Source organism: Manis pentadactyla, chromosome 9 (genome assembly GCF_030020395.1).
Source record: "Manis pentadactyla isolate mManPen7 chromosome 9, mManPen7.hap1, whole genome shotgun sequence".
NCBI lineage: Eukaryota > Metazoa > Chordata > Mammalia > Pholidota > Manidae > Manis > Manis pentadactyla.
The window spans coordinates 117,357,634-117,378,673 of record NC_080027.1 but is presented as its reverse complement, the minus strand read 5'-3'; the positions used below and the strand labels follow the sequence as shown (position 1 = coordinate 117,378,673).

The 21,040-nt window shown below is 46.4% G+C and overlaps 1 protein-coding gene across 3 annotated transcripts in view; it reads right to left on the bottom strand.

Moving 5' to 3' along the window:
• ATF3 (activating transcription factor 3) overlaps positions 1 to 21,040 on the bottom strand; it is a 56,530-nt gene that overhangs the window by 11,160 nt on the left and 24,330 nt on the right. The window contains exon 1 of one of the 3 annotated variants that reach the window (XM_036912481.2): positions 349 to 542. The exons of 1 other annotated variant lie outside the window; for it this stretch is intronic. The gene's annotated coding sequence lies outside the window, so the exon portion shown is untranslated. Of the gene's footprint in view, positions 1 to 348; positions 543 to 21,040 lie in introns of those variants that run through there. One more of the 3 variants, XM_036912482.2, reaches the window with a different exon arrangement.

Sequence of the window (21,040 nt, the reverse complement as noted above, 5' to 3'; positions counted from 1 at the left end):
GCCGGCGAGCCGGACAGCCTCGGGATTCCGCGCGGCCCCTTCCCCACGCCCGCTCCCGGTGGGGTCCGCAAGCGCGGCGGGCGAGCGCAGCAGCGCTCCTGGTCGGCTGAGAGGCGGGAGCCCCTCCGAGATCTCCGTCTCCGGGAAACTTTGGCGCCCTAAATCAAAAGAGAAAGTTCTTCGGGAGAAACTTTCCGAAGCGTTGAGGAGCAGCGTGACTCGGAGAAGTTCTGCCAGAGTTCTTTCGATGCTGGGGATGCGGCTGGGGTGGGCGCAGGGGTCGGGGGACTGGTTACTAGAGGGACGCAAAGGGAATGAAAGCGGGCCACCCTCGCCGCGCTCACTCACTCGCTTCCAGCGCTCACCTCCTGTCTCCACGCCGGGCGGCCAGGGTCCAGAGGGCGGGCGGGGTGGGGTCGGGGCGGGCTGGCTGGCGGTGGGGCCGGCGGGTGAGCACCGGGGAGGACGCCCTGCCGGCGCGCAGGCGGGCGGCGCAGGCGGAGGGCTGTGCAGTGCGCCCCTCGCTGCGAGCGACTGTGGCTTGGAGTGCGTTGCATCACCCCTTTTATAGCCCTGGGGCTGGCGGCGCTCCCGTTCTACTCCGGGTTCCCAGTCCCGGGCTGACGTAATGCTATTAATAGCTTCCCCGGAGAACCGGCAGAACTAGGCTGGGATAGGGGAGGGGGTATGGAGGAGGGACCAGAAGGGGAAGGGAGGAGGGGGGACTGGTGATGCAAGCTTGGGGAGGAGCCTGCTGGGGCGCCTTCTCCCGGCCTCGCAAGCTCGGACACACATCTTGCCCGCCCTCTTTCTCCATATCAGGACCGGAGCCGCCCGGGCGGGCCGCCAGATGTGCGTACTCGCCGCTGCGTGTCCCAGGCATGAGCCAATGGTGCCCAAGCCAGCGGCATGACTCCACCACGCTGGCATCTATCCCTCCGCTAGGTCGGGGTGTGGGGTGTGGGGGAGATGGAGGGGCGGGTCCTGGCCGCAGCCCAGTTTAGGTGAGGCTGGGAAGCGGGCACGACCTTTCTCTAAAATGCGTGGTCATTTTCTGGAGTTCAGAGAAATATCCCCTCCCAGGCGAAACGCCTCCTTCTCTAACAGGGGGGTGTGGGGTGGGGGCAGAAGCGTTAGTCTCCGGTGTGGGAGAGGTGCCCAAAGGCCCCCTACCGTGAACTCATACCGCTACGCGCCCGGGTTGTCCTCCGCGGCAGGGACCCCGGGAATTCGGAGGGTTCAGCCAGTCGCGGAGGGCAGCGCTCGTCGGGCACCGTGCGCCCGCAGCCCGGCACACCCCAGACAAGCGCGCCGGCGGACCGCCTGCGGGCGGGTCGGAACCTCCGCTCGGAAGCGAGGACTAGTGGTACGGTGTGGATTAGGATTTTTTAACAACCACAAAGCGTTTGAAGTTGACAGGGAGATTCTCAGTGAAAAGAACGAGACTGTGGACGATGAGAGACCTGGAGAAATCAGAGGCAGCCCAGGGAGGGGCTTAGAGTGGAGCTGAGGCCGAGTGGCCGGGGAGAGGAGGAAAGAGGCGGCGTGCGGGGCCCCTCGAGCTGGGCGGGGCAGGGGTCGCCTGGCTCTATGGCAACATTTGGGGAAAACCGTCTAAAGCTTCCACGTGTTCTGCACGCAGAGCGGATTGCGCTGCGACAGGACGGCCGGGACTAGGGGCCCACTGACGGGGCCGAAATGAGTAGGCAGAGCAGAAATCCCTTCCGCCCCCAAGCCAGGGTGGCGGGAAAGACGGGGCCCTACACATCAGATTCGAAGCTGGACTTCGCAGAACTAGATTTGAACCTTAAAACAATTTCCCGGTTCCAATTTCCCGACCGCAGCTGTCTCGGCTTTGAGAGTGGCAGAACCAGGGACCTCCTCAGCAGCTTAGGGACGAATATATGCGGGCGCCAGTGTGGTCAGAGACGTTTCGAACCTGCCTGGGAAGGAGGCCCGCGCGCGCCCGTGGGGTGTGGGGTAGCGGCCGGGGGCAGAAACACCTGTTCCCACCTGCCGTTTGGGAGAGAGGCGGTGAAGGTCCTGCAGGTAATTTGGGGTAAGGACTGAAAGGGTCGCGGAGCTTGGGGCTCACCCGCAGCCCCACCCCACTGCACCTGCAGCCCTAGCTTGTTGCAGTCGGTCGGTGATGAAGGGTTTTCTCCCGCTGTCTCTGCCCCCACCCCCTCCTCGTTTACACACACAGTTCTGCACCCCCGTGGAATCTCTGTCCCTCTCCCTCAAAGCTTCAGGTCAAACTGAGTCCCCCATACCCGGGTTCCTCTCTCCAAAATCCGAGCCTCACCCAGGACCCCCACACCAAGTTTCGGGCCCAGAACGACGCGCAAGGCAGCCTCTTTAGTCCCGGGGTTCCACGCATGATCCTTGGGGATGTTGTCCTGGACCGGACGGGGTTTCCAGCGGCGGTGTCCCGCAGGACGCGTCGGACGGTTGTTTTTGCTTTACTTTTCGCCCTGGTAACGGCTCTCCCGTCCCCACGCTTCACCCCCCACGCGCACACCCCGATCCACACCCCCGCACCCCACCCTGCTGCGGATGCGGGGCGGGTAAAACCTAGGCGTGTTAGCGCAACCCCTAGAAGGCCGCCCGCCCAGGAGGAAGGGCGTTTGTAAGTATAAATAAAAGTTCTTTGAGATTCTCCGCTTATCTACTGCCCTGGAATAAACTGCATTATTATAAAGTGAAACAAGGAGATGGGAGAGGACCCGTGGAAGGTTTCAGGTTTTCTCTTCTCTGAAATGTCTGCAGAAATCTTTAACCAGCTTACATTTTAAACGATTCCATTAGTGCACCCAAACCAGATTTGCGGAGGCTTCGTCCTGCCCTTGCGGGGTAATTCAATTTGGCGCAGCAGGGTAAACAAACAGGCCAGTCTTCACAGAACAATGCAAGAGAAAGGTAATTAAGACGGAGGAGTCCACAGCCCCCTGTCGGTTTATTTTTATTACCATCATGCCTTCCGTTCCTCTTACTAGTCTTGTTTCATTCTAGTAATTCTTGGTTTTGAATCTCCCCGTCACACCTGGATAGAAATGTTGTCAGCTGTTCAGAGAAGTCGGAGTGTGGCATTTTCTGTTTCCCTTTCCCACTGAAACTCTAAAAGCGATAAGAATCTTGACAGAGAAGTTAAGTCCACCCCCTTGTGAATGAAACTCTTATCCAAGGAAAACAAAAAGTGCTGCTGCCTCGCCTCCCTGCCCCCAGCCCCGGGAGGACTGTGACATGCCTGACCAGACTGGGAACGCGCAGTGGAAGAGCAGAACCCGTACGTGTGTGCGGCCGGAGGGGCGGCCAGTATCTGAATCCTGCCTCATTTTCCTCAGAATACAATTTCCTCATTGTACCCTGACTTCAGTTAATGCCACCGATGTCCAGCGTGTACCCTCTGTACCATCTGGAGGCGGGGCAAGAAAAGCTTGCCAGACCAAAATGCTTCTCTGCACAAAGGCAAAGAATGCCTTTCCCCCTGAGAAGGAAGCCCTGGTCAGGGTTACTTAAGGGGTTAATCCTCCAGGAAAGAGGGTTAAGCTGAGACTTGAATATTGCTGAGGTTTCACGCTGGGGAACCGCCTGGGGAATCCACATTCAGACCAGCCTTGGTATGTTTTGGGAAACTTCATGCTGGGGCATGTGCAAAAAAGAAGGGAAAAAAGTTAAAAGGGGAGGGGATGGAACTCCGCAGCTAAAAACAGACCCCTCGTGGCAACGGAATCTAAACACCAAAACATTGCAGGGAGCCAAAAGCAAAAAAAAAAAAAAAAAAGTTTAAGAGATATATCAAGGTTTTAGCAGTTTTTTAGTCCAGGGAACGGTCCCTTCCTTCTCCCTCCCCAAGCCCCATGACTCTTCTTCCAACCCTGACGCTGTATTTGCCCATAGAGTTTTAGAGAGGCAAATTAACGAGAAGTTAAAATGAGTCCAGGAAGCAGCAGGGTACTAGTAGTCCTGTCCTGGCTCAACCCACTTCAGCTCGGGAGGAGAGTGGGGTGGGTCTTTTCTGTTCTGTTTTGGAAAGCCCACACTTTCCCTAAAGTCCTTTTGAATTGTGGGGATTACTTAAGTAAGTGTCTCCAGAGTGAAACTCCCCAGGAACTGCAGGAAAGCCTTGCATAGGAGGCTCTGAAGTGTGAAAGGTGGCACTTGGCTCAGGAGTCAGCACTGAGCAGCTGTCGGCCGTGGGCAAGTCATTTCACTCTCTGGGCTTAAGTTTCCTCAGCTGAAAAATGGCATGAATAATAGCACCTAACACATAATAATGTTGTTGGGAGGGTTCATTGAGGGTGGGGCACAGTTCTCAGTTGTTGTCTCACTAATTATGAATTAAGAAGTGTTTTCTGGGGCTACCCCTGATTCTCTTCCAGGGCTCTTTCTACCCCATAGTCAGTGGCCAGAGTTGTGGATGGTGTTGAGCCATATCCAGGAATGAGTCTTCGGGGGAGTGGGCATAAGACTCCACACAGAAGTCACTGAAAGTGATCCCTGTACCCTACCCACACAACTCCAGGACACACCTGGGGCTCTCCTCGTGCAGGGCGGACCAGGGCTTCAGGCTCCCTGTGGCCCAGTGCAAAGTGGGTTTGGGGTCTGGTCTGGTTCTCCCTTGGGAATTCTTGAGCAAGGTACTCCCCCTCTCTCAGGCCCTGCCTTCTCTCAAGTGAGGGGCCCTGGGTTGAGCGCTGAGCGTCTTGAATGTAGACCTTCTGCTGGAGCCATTCTGCAAGCCCCTGGCCACCTCTCCTGAGAGAGCTGGAGGGAAAGAAGGTGTCTGGGGGAGGCACTGAACAGCACAAGAACAGACCCATGTCAGTAATCTCTCTCCTCCAAAAACTAGAGTTGAGAAATATTGTCCAACTTGATTCTCCAACAGCCTGTGGTCCTGGCAACTTATCTTTTTTTCTCTCTCTCTTTTTCTGTCAACATTTCCAAGGAATTTTACCCATGGACTTGGTGCCTTGCTAGAAAGGAAGGGGTGTGAGATTGCATCTTTGGGGATCTTCGTGTGCATAGTCTATCTTCTGCCACGGACACCCACCTGGGACTATAGTACCAGAGCCCAGGGAGCAGCTACTTCTATTTAAGACTGGGGGTTCTGGAGCCCCAGTCACCCAAGATGAAGTCGCAGTGGCATGGAGCTTAGCAGGACTATGGAGAACTGGGACCCACTCAAGGGTCTCCCTCCAGCCAACCGACTGACTTAGTGCAAGTCACAGACACTTGATCCGTGTGCCGGTCTGTACAGCAGAGCTATGTGACATCGACCACCTCAAAGGGCAGCCGTTAAGAAGCAGTGCGAGAACAGATGGGAGAGGGATTTGAAAATTAAAAGAATCATATATTTAAAGGTTCCTAACACCCTACTTCAGTGTTTCAAGGGAACTTTTTTTAGTATAACTTACCGTTATGAAAATTTGGGAAGTGGGCACGAGAAAAGAAATTATCCATAATCACAACACCATTAGCATTGTAGTGTGTTGCCCTCCAGTCCTTTTCTCATGCATATACTTTTTAAAGAGTTGGATGGAGACTGCATGCAACTTTGAAATTTGCTCTTTTCTTTATTATTCTGAATTGTATATGGTCTTTGTTACCATGTTTTTTCTTCTAAAAATTTTGTTCATTTTATTGTGAAGTATAGCATACATACAGATGATTATATAGAACATATATATATTCATTTTAATAATGAAACAAACATGAAGAACCTATCACACAAGTGAAGTAGACCACCAGTTCAGGTATTTAGAAGCCCACTTGTGATCATTCCTGATCACATGTGCCTCTCTCTACCTCCCAGAGGTAACCACTGTCCTGACTTTTACTGCCATAATTTTCAATGGCCAATGGATGTGCTAAGATTTATTTAGTCACTTCCCTACTTTGCTGTTTAGGATGTTGCTAATATTTTTGCTACAGTGCTATGCAAATTTAAATCCTTATTAAGGGGGAACCGTCATTGCCCCGGTTGCTTAAATGCAGTTAGAGAAGGGGCTTGATTTCTATCTTCAAGTGTTGCACATGCATAGCAGAAGATGGAAGGACCCCCAATGATTTTGCCTACCTGTATGTTTTCCATGTTGCCTAATTTCCCAACAAAAAAATCCTGCAAGTGCTGTTCCCCACAGAGCATCTCCTTTCATCCAACCCCTCTGCACGTTCTCATCCTCTGTTAGTTTCTGCGTGTCCACCTCAGAACCGAAAGCCCAGTGTGCCGCATGGGTGAGCAGTGCCAAGGCAGAACAGCTGGAGCAAGGCTTCTGCCTGTGCCTGCCGGGCAGATTGCTCTCTATGGCTTAGGTAGCTCCCGGCTCTGGCATCTCAAAGCCAGCCTGGTGGCATGGATGGCATGGGTGATACCACACAGGTGGCCACCAGAGGTTCCTGGAGTCTGAAGGTACTGGTTCTCCAAACCACAAGAAACCAGAGCCAAAGGGATGCTGGAAGTCATTTACTTCCATCAAACTGGGCATGAGCCTGCACATAGGCACACCATTGTGCCAGGGCAGACAGAAAGAATCTTGCTGGAGTGTCAGTTTTAACAAGGGCTTTAAATATTGTCTTCTCTTAAGCAAGTATGGATATGCTGAATTTAAATATAAGCCACAGAAGAATTTTAAAGGGAAAAGATACCAATACATTTTGGGCTTGGATTAGGCCATGGAGAGTTATACTCTTAGGACCCTGGGGGGATTAATTCCCTCTCTTTTGCCTTTAAGTGTAAAATGCCAGCAAATACTGTTATGTAGCATTCACTGCATTCCAGACTGTGGGCGAAGCCCTTTCCATATACTTAATGCCTTGTATCCTCACAATACTGTGCAGTAAGTACTGTGAACATCTGTTTTATAGATGGGGAAACTGAGGCATGGAGAGGGTAAATCATCGCCAGAAGTTACATAGCTAGGGTGCGGCAGAGCAGGATTCAAGCCCAGGTAGCCTGGCTTCCAGGTCTGTTGCTTAACCACACCACCTGCCATCTCTCAGCAGGTGCTCATGGGAAAACTTGGGAAGCGTTGATGAAGTTCAGTGCTTCATCTGATGGGAATGAAAATGAGCTCAGAGAGGAAAAGCAGGTCTCCGTGGTCTCGAATCATAAATCCTTACACCAGGAACCTTAGGCACTAGACCTCTGAGCCCCCTTTTTCCCTCTGCCCCTCTGTCCCAGGAGATATTTCATTTGCCAGGATTAGGGCCAGGGTGAAGAAGAGCTCTTTGTCAGACAACTGACAATATGTCACAGTCATCCTATGCTAGTGGCTGGCTATGCATAGCCTCTTTGCAGCTGCAAAGGTGAGTGGCAGAGGGGTGGAAGCCAGAGATGGCAGAAAGAACCCTGGACCTGCACTCAGTAAGAACTGAGTTCAAATCTCCACATTACCACCTCCTATTTGGTTTTGCGTGCTTCTTGAAACCTTAATTTTTCTTGTGAAAGGATAATATTTATCATACAAGGTGATATTGAGAATTAATGAACAATGCACCTTCAAGACTTCCACATAGGAGGCATTCAATAAATACTACTTTTTCCCTACTTCATGTCTTACCCTTGAACCCTGATATGTGAGAAATGTCTAGACACCCATGGGATCTAGCCTCTATCTCACAGGCTAAGTGATTTTAAAACGAATTTTTAGAAAAATCAGTGTGAGACCAAGGCATATTTAGTAATTACTATTTACTGAGCGCACACTACACACCAGGCACAGCGGTGAGAACTTTTAAAAATACTCAGTATCTTATTTCATCCTTATTAATAACTCTGAGGTATCATTATTTCCATTTTTACAGATGAGGAAATTAAAGCTCAGAAAGGTTAAGAAAATTTCTCACAGACACTTGATTCAAACACAGGTCTGACTTACTTCAAAACTTCTGTTAAGCTATACTATCCCCCAAATCCTAGCTTTACATGTACTTATTTTTCTTTAGCCTTGCTGCTCTTGTGGAAAATGGGCAATCCTCTCCTTTACCAAAGTCTTATTACATGCACGTAACTTTCTAGAGTTGACCTCACCAAACTGTCCAAGTCCCAGAGGATTCCCACTTGACAAATTCCAGGTCCCTGTGCCCTCTGTGATACTATCCCACCTGCCAAAATTGCAATTATTCTGTAATTTGCTTTAACCACAAATAAGTCCTGCTATTGACTGACTCAACTGAGTAGGGCTCTCTGGAGTTTTATTCTGTCTCCCAAAATATAATGAACTGAAATCATCTGATGATGAACTTGTACTTAAAACTGGAGTGGCTGAGGATGCAGTGAGTCACTCCAGTGAGTTTATACCTATCAGTCAATTCTTTAGATTGTGTCCTGTCATGAGATCCGGCTCTCAGCAATATGTTTAGACACCTTGGGGCTGCAAGGACAATATCAGAGCCTCCCTTGTCCTTGATTAGTTTAAAATCTTGTTTAGGTGGCAAATTAACATGCATGAAACAGTATTCAGCTCGTAGCAGGTGCTTTCTCTATGTATATATCTGCAGAAATCATTTAATGAGCACCTACTACCTGCTGGGTACTGTGTCGGGACCTGCAGATACATAGTGATGCTTTCCTGTCTGGCAGGTGCTCACAGCCCATGGACAGACCATGACAACACATAGTTATAGAATGATGTAATAAGATATAAAGTGAGGCAGGAAGCCTCTGCCCAGGAAAGCTGGCAAATGCCAATGGAGGAAGTGAGTTTTCTGCTGGATGTTGAAGGCTGAGCATTTCGGGCAGGGGGAAGGCATTGCAGGCATAGAAAGAAGCATATGCAGAGGCTACAGGTGCCAGGAAGACAGAGGCTGTGCCCTGCTCAGTGCTATGCTCATCCCCAGCTCCTTGCACATGCTAGGACCACAGTGGATGTGGTGAATGAAAATACGGAGTTGTGAAAACCTGTAGTATGTTTGCAGAATGGTGGCTGAAAGGGAGGAGGAGCAAGTGGGGGGACAGACCGTGATAGACCTCAAAGGTTGTCATAGATTGGACTGTGTCCCAGGGACAAAGGGGAGAGGTGGCCTTTCTGCAGTGGTTGGACACAAGCAGGCATGCTTCAGCAAACTGCAGGAGCATGGCTGCGGGTAGACTGGCTGGGAGAGGAGGAGGCTGGTGGACGAATCAGGAAGCTGCAACACCAGTCAGCAGAGGCAATGGAAGGCAGGGGGAACTGAGAAGATGGTGGCCTATGTCCTTCATTCAAAATACATATTATCCATGAAGTATAATGCTCTTAAGTGTGCTCAAAGGAAAATAGCTTCCCACCCACCAGGGCTTTTCATTGCAAAATGCATGATTCTTTCATTAAAGCTGGGCCTCTCCCATTTTAGGGGGGCTGCCCCTCACTTTACCGGTGTCTGAAACAGGTGCCTGGTAGGCCTTGGGAATGAAACTGAGCTCCCTGAACTGAGGAGGGGCCCCTGAGGAGAACATGAGAGGTGATCTAGGGACACTTCCAGGCAGCCTCTGGATTTTGGCACCAGCTTGGTGTTGGGACAAATAGAGGCGGGAAGAGTTTTCTTTTCCAATACAGAGCCGGGAGTTGGGGGCAGGGAGGAGGGGCGATGGATATTGTAGTGACTAGGTACAGGGAGGAGAATGGATTCACTGGGGGCAATTACAGTATTAAGCAGATTTCAAAGGAGGGAGTGGCCCTGGGACATCAGCAGGTTAGGGACATCAAAGGAACAGAAAGACTCAGAAGAAAAAGGGGAGAGGAGCAGGAAGGGTAGCCAGGCTGTACCCTAGGGCTCAGTGTAGGGGTTAATGTATCCTGTTCTGGATTATTGGGAGTTTACTGCTAATTATCAAGTACCATGTAAATCGGCCTCCACTGGTTCACGGCTTACACCTGTTTTCCCTCAGTCTTTCGACAATAATATTGACCCCAACTCAACAATAAGAAGACAACCTGAATTTTAAAATGGGCCAAAGACACCTCACCAAAGAAGATATACAGATGGCCAATAAGCGTAGGAAAAGATGCTCCACATCATATGCCATCAGGAAATGCAAATTAAAACAACCAAGAGGTACCACTACACACCTGTTAGAATGGCCAAAATTCAGAACACTGACACCACCAAATGCTGATGAGGATGTGGAGCAACAGGAACTCTCATTCATTGCTGGTGGGTGTGCAAAATGGCACAGCCACTTGGGAAGATAATTTGGCAGTTTTTTATAAAACTAAACATACTCTTACCATATGATCCAGCAATCAGGCTCCTTGGTATTTACCCAAATAAGTTGAAAACATGTGCACACCAAAAACTGCTCTTGGATGTTTATAGCAGCTTTATCTACAATCACCAGAACTTGGAAGCAACCAAGATGTCCATCAGTAAGTGAATGGATAAATGGACTGTGGTACATCCAGGCAATGGAATATTATCCAGTGATAAAAAGAAATGAGCTATCAAGCCATAAAAAGACACGGAGAACCTTAAATACGTATCAGTAAGAGAAAGCAGCCAATCTGAAAGACTGTATACTATGAGATTCCAACTGTATCGCATTCTGGAAAAGGCAAAACTGTGGAGACAATAAAAATAGTACTAGTGGCCAGAAGTCGGGTATGTGTGAGTTGGGGGTATGTGTATGAGTGGAGAGGGAGTGGGTAAGCAGAGGAGTTTCAGGGCAGTGAAAATTCTGTGTATATTATACGAAGGATATGTGTCTTTATACATTTGTCAAAACTCATGGAATGTACACCACCAAGCATGAACCCCAATGTAAACTATGGACTAGGGTGCTGATGAGGGGTCAGTGTGAATTCATCAGTTGTAACAACTATACACATTCTGATCGGAGACGCTGATAATGGGGGAGACTGTTCATGTGTAGGGGGCAGGGGGATATGGAAAATCCGGTACCTTCCTCTGTTTTGCTGTGAATTTAGAACTGCTATAAAAAAAATAAAGTCTTAATTTTTAAAAAAGTGTTGACCCCAGCGCTTTCTGGTAAAGTGATTAATGAGCAATGTAGTGGTCACGGAGAAACCAGAAGAAGTCAGTGACCTTCATCCTGGAGGGGAGGGGACAATTAACCAAGAAGATGCTCACTTAAGTGTCTATTTCTTTCAATGCTACACCCCTATTTAAAAAGATGTTTTTAAAGAGCTTCTAACTTGGGGAATGCTATAGGCATAATGTAAGTTCAAAAAAGCAAGATACATATGTAGTAACAACCACAATCACAACTGAATAAAAACTATAAGTAAACCACAAAATACATGAATAGAAAAAAGAATTGCCATAAAATATGGGAAGACCTTTATTCTTGTTGGCAGAAATAAGGGTGGGTGATTTTTTTCCTCTCTCTATATATCTGGATTTTCCATCTTTTCTATAATGGGGGCATGTTAATTTTTAAAAGATGAAAGTATAAACTTTAAATATTATAATGAAGGTAAAAACTAACATCATCTTATGCCTGTCAAAGGGTATAGTTGCTACTTTTTTTCCAATCATATCACTGAAGGATGCTAAGGACTGAGAGTCCATCTAAATCAAGTCCCAGATTAATTAAGTGCATCAAACACTCACTGAATGCCTACCCTGTGTCAGAGACTGAGATGGGATACAGGAAAGAATAAAACAGTTTCTAAGTGGGAAATGGAATGACTAATTCGTTCTCAATAAACTCAGATAGTTTTCTCCCACTTGCCTCGAGTGACATCAACAAAACAGAAAGAAACCCAAAATGTACTTGTCTCAAACCGAGGCCACTGGGTAAGTGGAAATGACATAGGTCTTGGGTTCCTGTCCTGATTCTGCACTAACTAAATAACCTGGGTACCTTTCTGAGGGCCAGATTTGTTCTGTGTTAGGAGGTAGGCACCAGGAGCAAGAAGAGCCCCAGCTAACACACTCGCTGGCCTGGGTCGTTGAAAATGGAGCAAGACCTACATGGCAGGGTCGTTACAGGGATGCGGGGTGGGGGAAGATGATCTATATGTGTAGTGTAACTCATGCCAGAATTATAACAAGTTACTCATAAATGGGAGCATCTAGTATTGTGATTCCTTACAGTTCTCCAATTCTATGATTTCAAGCTCTGTGTCTGCAATCGATGATAATGAGGACGATGATCATAATGGGAATGTGACACTTTAAAAGCCCCTTTTCTCCTGTTGTCACTCCCTGTTGACCAAGCGTCCTACAGAAGAGACTGTACCTGGCCACATAAAAGTCGGTCACTGAGGAAGCCCCACGTTGGCTCTGCCTCAGACGTACCTGCCTGGCCATACCGTCTCTTTCCCTCAGCTCCCAGCACATAGCCTTAGTCTCTGTTTTTTTCTATGAAAGTTGCCATAGTCCCGTAGGATTGCTGTGAAGAATACATTTACTCATTTATCCATCAAAGAACAATTGGGTGCCTGCAACCTGCTAGACATTGTTCAAGGTCCTTAGAAGACAAGAATGGACAGGCAATCTCCACATACCGGAACGTTGATTTCTCCTCTTAGGTTAAATTTAAATTGCTGTGTAATCTAAAGGCAGTGGCGGAAACTCACAAAGAATCTAAATTCAGAAGAACCAGTGCTGTCTCTTTAGCATTCCTTCAAGCAATTTGGGAACAAAGTATTGACTGTCACAGCTCGCGATGCCCATGCGCTGGAGGAAAGCTTCCATCTTTTATTCCCCTTTCATGTTGGCCTTGGAAAGGGAGAGGCTGAAGGGAAAGCAGGTACTTTCATTCTGACACACAAAGCCTTCGTTGTCACTTTCCATTCCCCACAGAGCACTCTGCCCTGGGCCTGTTACAGGTCCTGACACGTAGAGCCAAAGGACACAGAAAATGAAAACGAAACAATGTTCCACCTGAGTCACTGTCTGTGTTTCTCCTTTATCACCAAAGCAATGAACTCCCACACAATTGGGGCTTGTTCTATTTAGGTTTTAAAACGTCATCTTGTAATTAAAGCACACTATTATTATAAAGTAAGCAATCGGAAAACGTTCTTAGAAACATCTCTCTGATTCATAACTATCTGGATGGTGAAGTCACAGAGGGGGAATGCTAATCTGGCTAACGTGCTGCTGATAAAGATGAGCAGACGCTAATACAACATGATAAAAAGTTAGCCTTAGTCTGCAGTGGAAAACGAAGGTGGAGATTTGGGCAGTTGTTTTGTGATGGTTCATTTGGGATAATACAGGTTTAAAATAGAAGTATTTCTTGTGTAGTGTTGTCATTCACTTGACTTGTGTTCATTGATTCATTCAAGAAATATGTATTGAGAGGCACCCTCCCGGCTTCACACACCAGGTCCCTCTCTGCCCACTCTGCGTAGAGCTGGGGCCACTCCCCACAGGCACTTAAAGCCCCGCCCGCTTGAGGCGCTAGTGGTTTCCGTTTCCCATTGAGACTTCCACTTGGCTGCAGTGCTGCCTTGCTAATCCCTCTCCGCCTCCACCCAGCCCTCTCCACTCAGTTCCAAAGTCACATATGTAATGTAATGTTAATTGCATCCAGGATTAGCGACCTACTCTGGAATTTAAATGTAAATGTGGATCCCCTTGTTAAAAGATTATTAAGAATTTCAAGTTGGTGACAGCAGAGCATTAAATCAAGCATGGGACCTTTCAAGAGTGGGACTGCAGACAGCGCATGCCCATGAAGCCAGCCTGATCGTGCCTTTTCTGTATGCCTGTAATTCTGTGTCAATGTCGTTATATTTGGCCATTCAGCCTCTATCTACCCCAATCCAGGTACCATTTTCGGGTTTTCCTCTGGGAAAGCCATTCTCCTGAGATTCCTGGCCCATGTGCACTGGGTGACCTTCAGGAGCAAACCATGCCGGGGGGCCAGGAATGCTCTCAGACCCAGTCAGAGCCAATGAGCTCCTGGGAGCATCTGACTGAGGCTGCTTGGGGCAGGCTCATTTGCTTTCCTGCTGGACTTGAGCGTGGGGGTTGTAAACCAGGGCCTGCTGGGATTCACACGAAGCGAAGAGGAAGGGCAAAGCCAAGTGGGGAGAGGCTCTGCATCAAGGGAGGCCTGCAGACACATTTACTGTGCAGTTCTCAGTCATGTGGGCCAGCAAATGTACCCTTTTAGTCATTTTGAACTGGGTTCTGACACGTGCAAACAAGAGTCTTAGGGGACACACAGCTATTTGGTCTTTGAATACACATTTGTGTCTATGTGTTCCTCCACTGTTCTATGAGCTTGGGGGCAAGTAGTTCACTTTTCTCATCTTACTGTCTCTGGTGCTTGGGATAGTATTGAAATAGCCTTTCATTTTTTAAATAAATAGAATGATTTTGATAGTAGATGTCAAAACAACAGTTGACAACCTCATCTCCATTACCCCCGTTTTGCGGCAGAATTTCACTAGTCTGTAAAATCAAGATGTCTATGAACCTGCTACAGTTCCCTTCTTTCAATGCATGCCAAGTCCAGGTGACCAGGCAATAGATGAGTAGGTTAGTTTCTGTTCATGGGTGCTGGCCACACTTTTCTTTCACATGAGTTAGGGGCCTGTGAAGGGCCCAATAGTGTTAGCAGACAAAGTACATTTGCCCACATGAACTCCTAAGCATCCCACACAGCCCTAAAACAGAATCAGTTCAGGGGAAGTTATCTCCACATTACAGACTGGAAGTTGAAAGAAGAGCCTGAGCAGCTTTGTCAAGACCTAGAGCAGTGTCGTCCAACATGAGAGCTACCTCAGCACACGTGGCCGTGGAGAACTGACCTGAACTGAGACGTGCCATAAACTGTAAAATACACACTGGATTTTGAAGACTCAGGACACAAAAAAGAATGTGAAATGGGACATTAATAATTTTTACATTAATTATGTATTGAAGTGATATTTTGAAATTTTTGGGTTAAATAGAGCACATTATTAAAAGGAATGTCACTTGTTTTACTTCTATGAATGTGGCTACTAGAAGATTAAAAATTATACATGCGGCTCACATTCGTGGCTCAAGTTTTGTTTCTGCTGGAGAGCTGATCTAGAGTCTAGCATCCTGCTTGTGCTGTTTCTCTCTATGGACTCAAGCTCTCCTCTTCTCTCCCGACACCCTCCTCTGAGGCTCTTCTGCCCCACTGTCTCTGCTCTGTCTTCAGACTTCCTTGTTTCTCCATCCTTCCTCCCAATTTACTTTATGAAAATAACATCTGTATTTAATTTTAGTAGAAAAATAATGAACCCTGACTGGGAAGTTACCGTAAAACGTATTCTAGTTCTTGCCAACCTTTCATTAAATTCACGAAGCATCTAGGCTACCCGGGATATGTGTTCGCCTAGTGCATCACTTGTCCAGCCCTATTCCGCAAGGTCGGCTGGCCAGCTGCTTTTTCAGTCCTACCGAGACCCAGACTAGAGGAAGGAGAATTCAACTCCAGGAAGAGGGCTGGGCGAGATAGAAGGAAGGCTTACTCTCTGAGAGCTTAGCCATCAGAGCAGGCTACCAAGGCGGGCAGGTGGGAAAGGACTCCTTCAGTGGGTCTGTGCAGCTCTGAGTGCGTACCCATTCGTAAGCAACTCAAAGACTAACTGGAATTAGAGAGCTGTGTGGAGTGAAATCTGAGAGCTCAAGAACGCCAGGAGTGGCTATTCAGCATTACGGACTGAGTGGGGAGTTTTCAGGATCTACAGAACAAATAGAAGACAGTTCTAGGGCAGAGCGTGGTGACTGATACGAATACATACACAGACAGACACAGACACATATGTATGCCTAAGATCAGTTACAAAAACTTAACCTAATTTTAAAGTGCCTTCTTATCAATGAGGGTGGATCAGGCTGGCAACGCTGAAACCCAATGACTCATCTTAATTTCCCTAGAAGTGGGACCACCAGACACCACAGACCTCTTGCTGTGATATATATTGGGAAGCACACAACCCATGAAGGGAACTGAACCTAAATCTAATAAAGCTGCTAGATCTGACCATTGGCTTTTCAAGAAATTGGGGGATAGAAGAAATTATTAAACAATGCTATGAAGATGCAACTGGCCAAATCCAGAATGGAGAAAATCCTATGGGACAAATAACCTGTGTCTTTAAGAAATAAACAGCATGAGAAAAAAAAAAAAGGAGGAAGAATTAATCGTAGTTAAAACAGACTTAGGAGATTTATCAAACAAATGGAACTCATAGACCTTGTTTGGCTCCTGATTCAGTCAAACTAATGGAAAAATGGCCTTGAAAGAGGTCATTTCAGAAACATGAGCATAGATACGATATTAGGAAACATTAGGAAATAATTTTTAATTTTGTTAACTATGTTGTGATTATTATTTAAAAGATCCTTATCAGTCTTAAAAAGGAATGAAATTCTGGTATGTGTTACAGCAGAGATGAATCTTGGAAATATTATGCTAAGTGAAATAAGCCAGACACAGAAGGACAAACATTGTATGATTCCACTTACATGAGGTATCTAGAAGAGGTAAATTCATAGGGACAAAAAGTAGAATAGAGTCACCAGGTGCTAGGGTGAAGGGAGAAGGGGAGCTACTGTTTAATGAATTTAGAGTTTCAGTTTAGGATGGCGATACGTTCTGGAGATAGATGGTGGTGACGGACACACACAACAGTGAAAATGTATTTAATGCCACTGACCTGGACACTTAAAAATGGATAAAATGGTAAATTTTATGTTATGTATTTTTACCACCATTTTTAAAAAGTACTTATCTGTTAGAGATACACCCCAAAATGTCTGTGATTTGCTTTAAGATACTCCTCCCCTGTGAAAAGGTGTGTGGAAGGATAGAGAAAATAAGATTGGCAAAATATTGATCATTGTTAAAGCTGGGTTATGGGTATATGAGGATTTATACATGCATGTTTGAAGTTTTCCAGAAATAAAAAGTATTTAAAGGACTACAAAATGCCTGACTCTCAAAGGTAAATGACTGCAGTGCGAGTCCATTAGTAAACACGACAGCTCGGCAGATTGGAAAAGTACATGCAGCAGACACAGAGCAGGCCTGTGGAGGGCCTCTTCTACTGCATCCCCATGGCTAGTCCATACGCTGTCAGTGTCTAAAGAGTGCTTGCTTTTTCAAAACCACAGACCTCAGTGACAATGTTTTCCTGACCTCTGCCCTTGCTGGAGCACCTAATGTCTTCCTTTGATGAGCTTTTGGAGTATATTTTTCCCACAGGTGTAAGCCAAGCTACCATTTTAGTAGATTTTTCCCTGCAAAAGGGCCGGGTGAAAATTGCTGAGTTTAGTTAAGTTTATTGAGCAGCAGGATGGCACAGGCTGCTGGAAACACCAGGCGGGAAGTCCTTTCTGCCTATGCAGCCTGAGGAGGCTGCATAGGCTGAGGCTCCTTCAAAGCAGGTGGGTCTTGAAGACATCCCCTTAAGAAAGGTGGGCAAAGGCATTCCAGGTCGAAGAATCAGGGTCCACAAAGGCCTGGGAGCACAAAGGAGGTGTCTCCTGATGCAGGGACAGAGGGGCAAAGAGGCTGGAGAAGCTGGGTGGGGTCAGATTATGGATACTCCTCTACGTCTTTCTGTAACTTTCATTCTTTCAATAAGTTGAAATCCTACTAAGAGGCCCATTCTTTGCAAAGATAGACACTGGCCTTTCCCTCCTGGCTAAGAAGTGCAATCAAAAGGAGGGATGATGAAGGGAACCGAAATGCATTATCCACGACATAGCCTGGGACACCTGGCACGGGGTCCAAAGTTATTACCCCTGGACTCTTTAATCCACCTTAAACCCAGCTTTGCAGATCTGGGTGGGACCAGGGCAAGAGAGACCTGCTTAGGGAATAAAAAAGATTCCAGACTAGAATTAGGGGTTGGTGCAGGAAACCAGGGCATCACAAAGAGATATTTCTCACCTCTGTGCAGTCTCTCTTCATTACCTAAGTGACTGGCTCACTTACCTTGTAGCCAACAATAAGAGCAATGAAAATACATTATCCTGCTCCCCTAATGTGGCTTATATCCAATGCTAACTTCGTGAGACTCTCAACAAGAGACCCATTAAGCTTATAATACTATTTAAAGAACTGCCTGGAAAATGTTTGAAGGAATAATAATACAGAATGACATTGCAAAATGAACATCTCGTAGGTATGACTTCTGGGTTCATATTGAATTCAACTTTTAAAAACATGTGCTTTTTAAATGTATCTCCCTCTTTTACATTTCTAAAATTAAAGTAATATGTGCACAAGATTTTAAAAAATCCAATAGTATGGGAGTGTAAATAAAACCAACAGTGCTCACCCCACACTCATGCCACCTTGAGACCACTTCCTTCAACTGTTCTTGAAAAACTTATTTAAAACAATTATTCAGATTGTTTTAAGACAATTTTCTTGGTCAGTTTAAGACATTGCCTATTGACTCGCCTCTGTGGAATATGAGGATTTAGCTGCCTGTTTCCCTTCCGCTGCCCCAGCTTGCTGACTGATGGCTTAGCTCTGTTGGTTCCCCCTGTAGATTTACATGACGCACTTAATCCTCCATTTCTTTTCCCATCTCCCTGGTACCTTCTGACTCCCCCGGCCCCCAATGTGAGCTGAGGATATCAGCACAGTTCCCTTCTTCCCATCTCTTCCCTCTTCTTTCCACTATCTGCTCCGTACCTTTACTTTTACATCAAGAACAAAACCATCTACAGTCAACTCTGTCACCATAATCAAGTCCTCCTTGCTTTGTGGGTGGTTTGAATTCAAGAGTGGAAAGCTAATAAACAGGGTCTGCATTATTAGGACTTTGTGAATATACTGTGGTGTCCAAGGGCTTGCTAGGATCCTGTTTCCTTCTCTATGACGTCAGAGTCACCACCTCTCTGCCGCTCAAAGGAGAACGTGCCTGGCAAAACCAAACACATGGTCCTCTCTTATGCTCAAAATGATGCCATGTTTTTAGTTGGCTTCAAATTGGGACAATATTTTTCTTTTAAAAATATAACTGTGAAATGGGTGAAGGGGATAAAGAGGTAAATGATTCCAGTTATAAAATTTAAATTAATCACAGGGAATGCTACAGCATAGGGACTACAGTCAGTGATGTAATATCTTTGTATATCAACAGATGGTGAATACACTTCCCATGGTGAGCAGCTAGTCATGCATTTCACTGTGGAATTGCTACATCATATACCTGAAACCAACATAAAATTGTTGTGCCAACTGTATTTCAGTTAAAAAAATTCAAACAAATAAAACTGAAAATATTAAAACACAATAACTACAACATAAAATATACATACGATTAAACATATACATATATATGTTTATAAATGCAACATAAAAATATGCTCAACTATGTCTACATAGTCACAGAAAAAAAATCGTATATAGGTATTACCTATATTTTTGAAAAGGAAACTACTGACCAAATATGTAGACAACTAAAAGGTGGCATTATTTTGAGCGTTTGCAGGAGAGATTCATGTGGTCATATTGAGGAAGAAAGTTAAACCCAGAAAGTCCACAGGTACAAGTCAATTGATCGCGTCCAAAATGGAAAATTGGGAAATTAGCAATATAAGCACGCAATCAAAAATGTGGAGAAGAAACAGCTAATAGAATGGAGAACATCTGCCTTCAGGGAGTGGGAATCAAAAGTGGGATTGTTTGGGCTGGGAAACTTGTATTTCTCATGATGGACCCTTGTCATATTGAAGGACTTTTTAAATTCTGTACATGTATTACTTTGATACAAATTTAAAACTGAATTAAAAAAGAGTACCTGCCCCTCTCATTCTCCTCCCAAGAGAGTCGCATGACCCAATCTAGTAGCTGAGTGACACTAAGAGAGGGCCAGGCCCCTTGTTCAGGGGGCCAGCCTTGTTGCCTGTGCTGATGAGATGGGATTCTTGGTTAGAGGACCTCCTCGTCAGCAACCCTAAGTGTTCTGATTCCCCTCTGTTGGGGCTGGTGGCAACAGGCCGGGTTGGGGGCTGTCAGTGAGCAGGGTGGGAAACGTGCCAGGTGTCCGGAAGTTCAGAACGTACAGTCTCACTTAATCCCCTTGTGGACATCCAAGTCCACACCCTTCCTGCAATCCTGGTGTCCTGAACCTCTCCAGTTTCAATTTCTCCTTAAAGAAGCTTCCCAAGGTCGGAGGGAGCAGTCACCCTGCCACAAGGGTATGGGAAGCTACTTAGGGGTCACCCCTTGATTCAGATTAATAAGCCGTCTCCCTGGTTTCAGCCTCACCCCTTTCCCTCACCTGCCGCAGTTAATGGTGCCCCGAGATGCTGAGACTTGCAGGGGTCTGTAGAAAAACCCCCACCCCGTCAGCAGGCACTCACTTGGACCATTGCTTTGCTAAATTAATTCGTGTGCCCCATCCCACCCCAGCTTTCCATCTTCCACAATTCTGTTGACATCTCTTGTCTGCTGTTATCCATCCTCCTGTTGTTTCTCCCCTATAATTTAATACATTAAAAAAAATCTTTTCTGAGTTATTTTCAAGGGATTTGTTGGGGTTGGTGGGGGAATGGAGACACATGTATTTTTGAATGAGTGAATAAATGAATGAATGGTTAATGCTCCATTTGAACTGAAGATGCAACTGACTTAAAAACAGAAAGGCTGAATTTTATTTGCCATTCTTTGCCCTCTCTTGTGAGTTCACATTCCAGGGTATTCCTCTATTAGCAAGACTGTCCCTTAGCCACTGGCTGCTTCCCTGCGCTCAGTGCGGGCTTCTCAATGCATATAGGCTGCTCTCCAGAGGCCCAGGCTGTAGGCTGGTTTGCACCGTGTAAGCAAACCCCACAGCAGCAGCTCCAAGTCTGCAGAAGTCTGCTTCCAAGTCATTGTTTGGAGTGCAAAACATATCTTCCCATGGACACAAAATAACATCGGAATATTTTAGTTCCCAAGGCAGCTTTCAAGAGTCTATTTAAGACTCATAGGTATGAATTTTTATTTATTTATTGATATACTCATGCCCCCAATTTGCTGAACAGCATTACATTATTATCATAAGATTATATTAATATCATATCATCAATATGTGATTATCATATTATGACAATCTGTTAAATACATCACTTTGCTCAATTTTTAGCTTTCATTGTCATGATC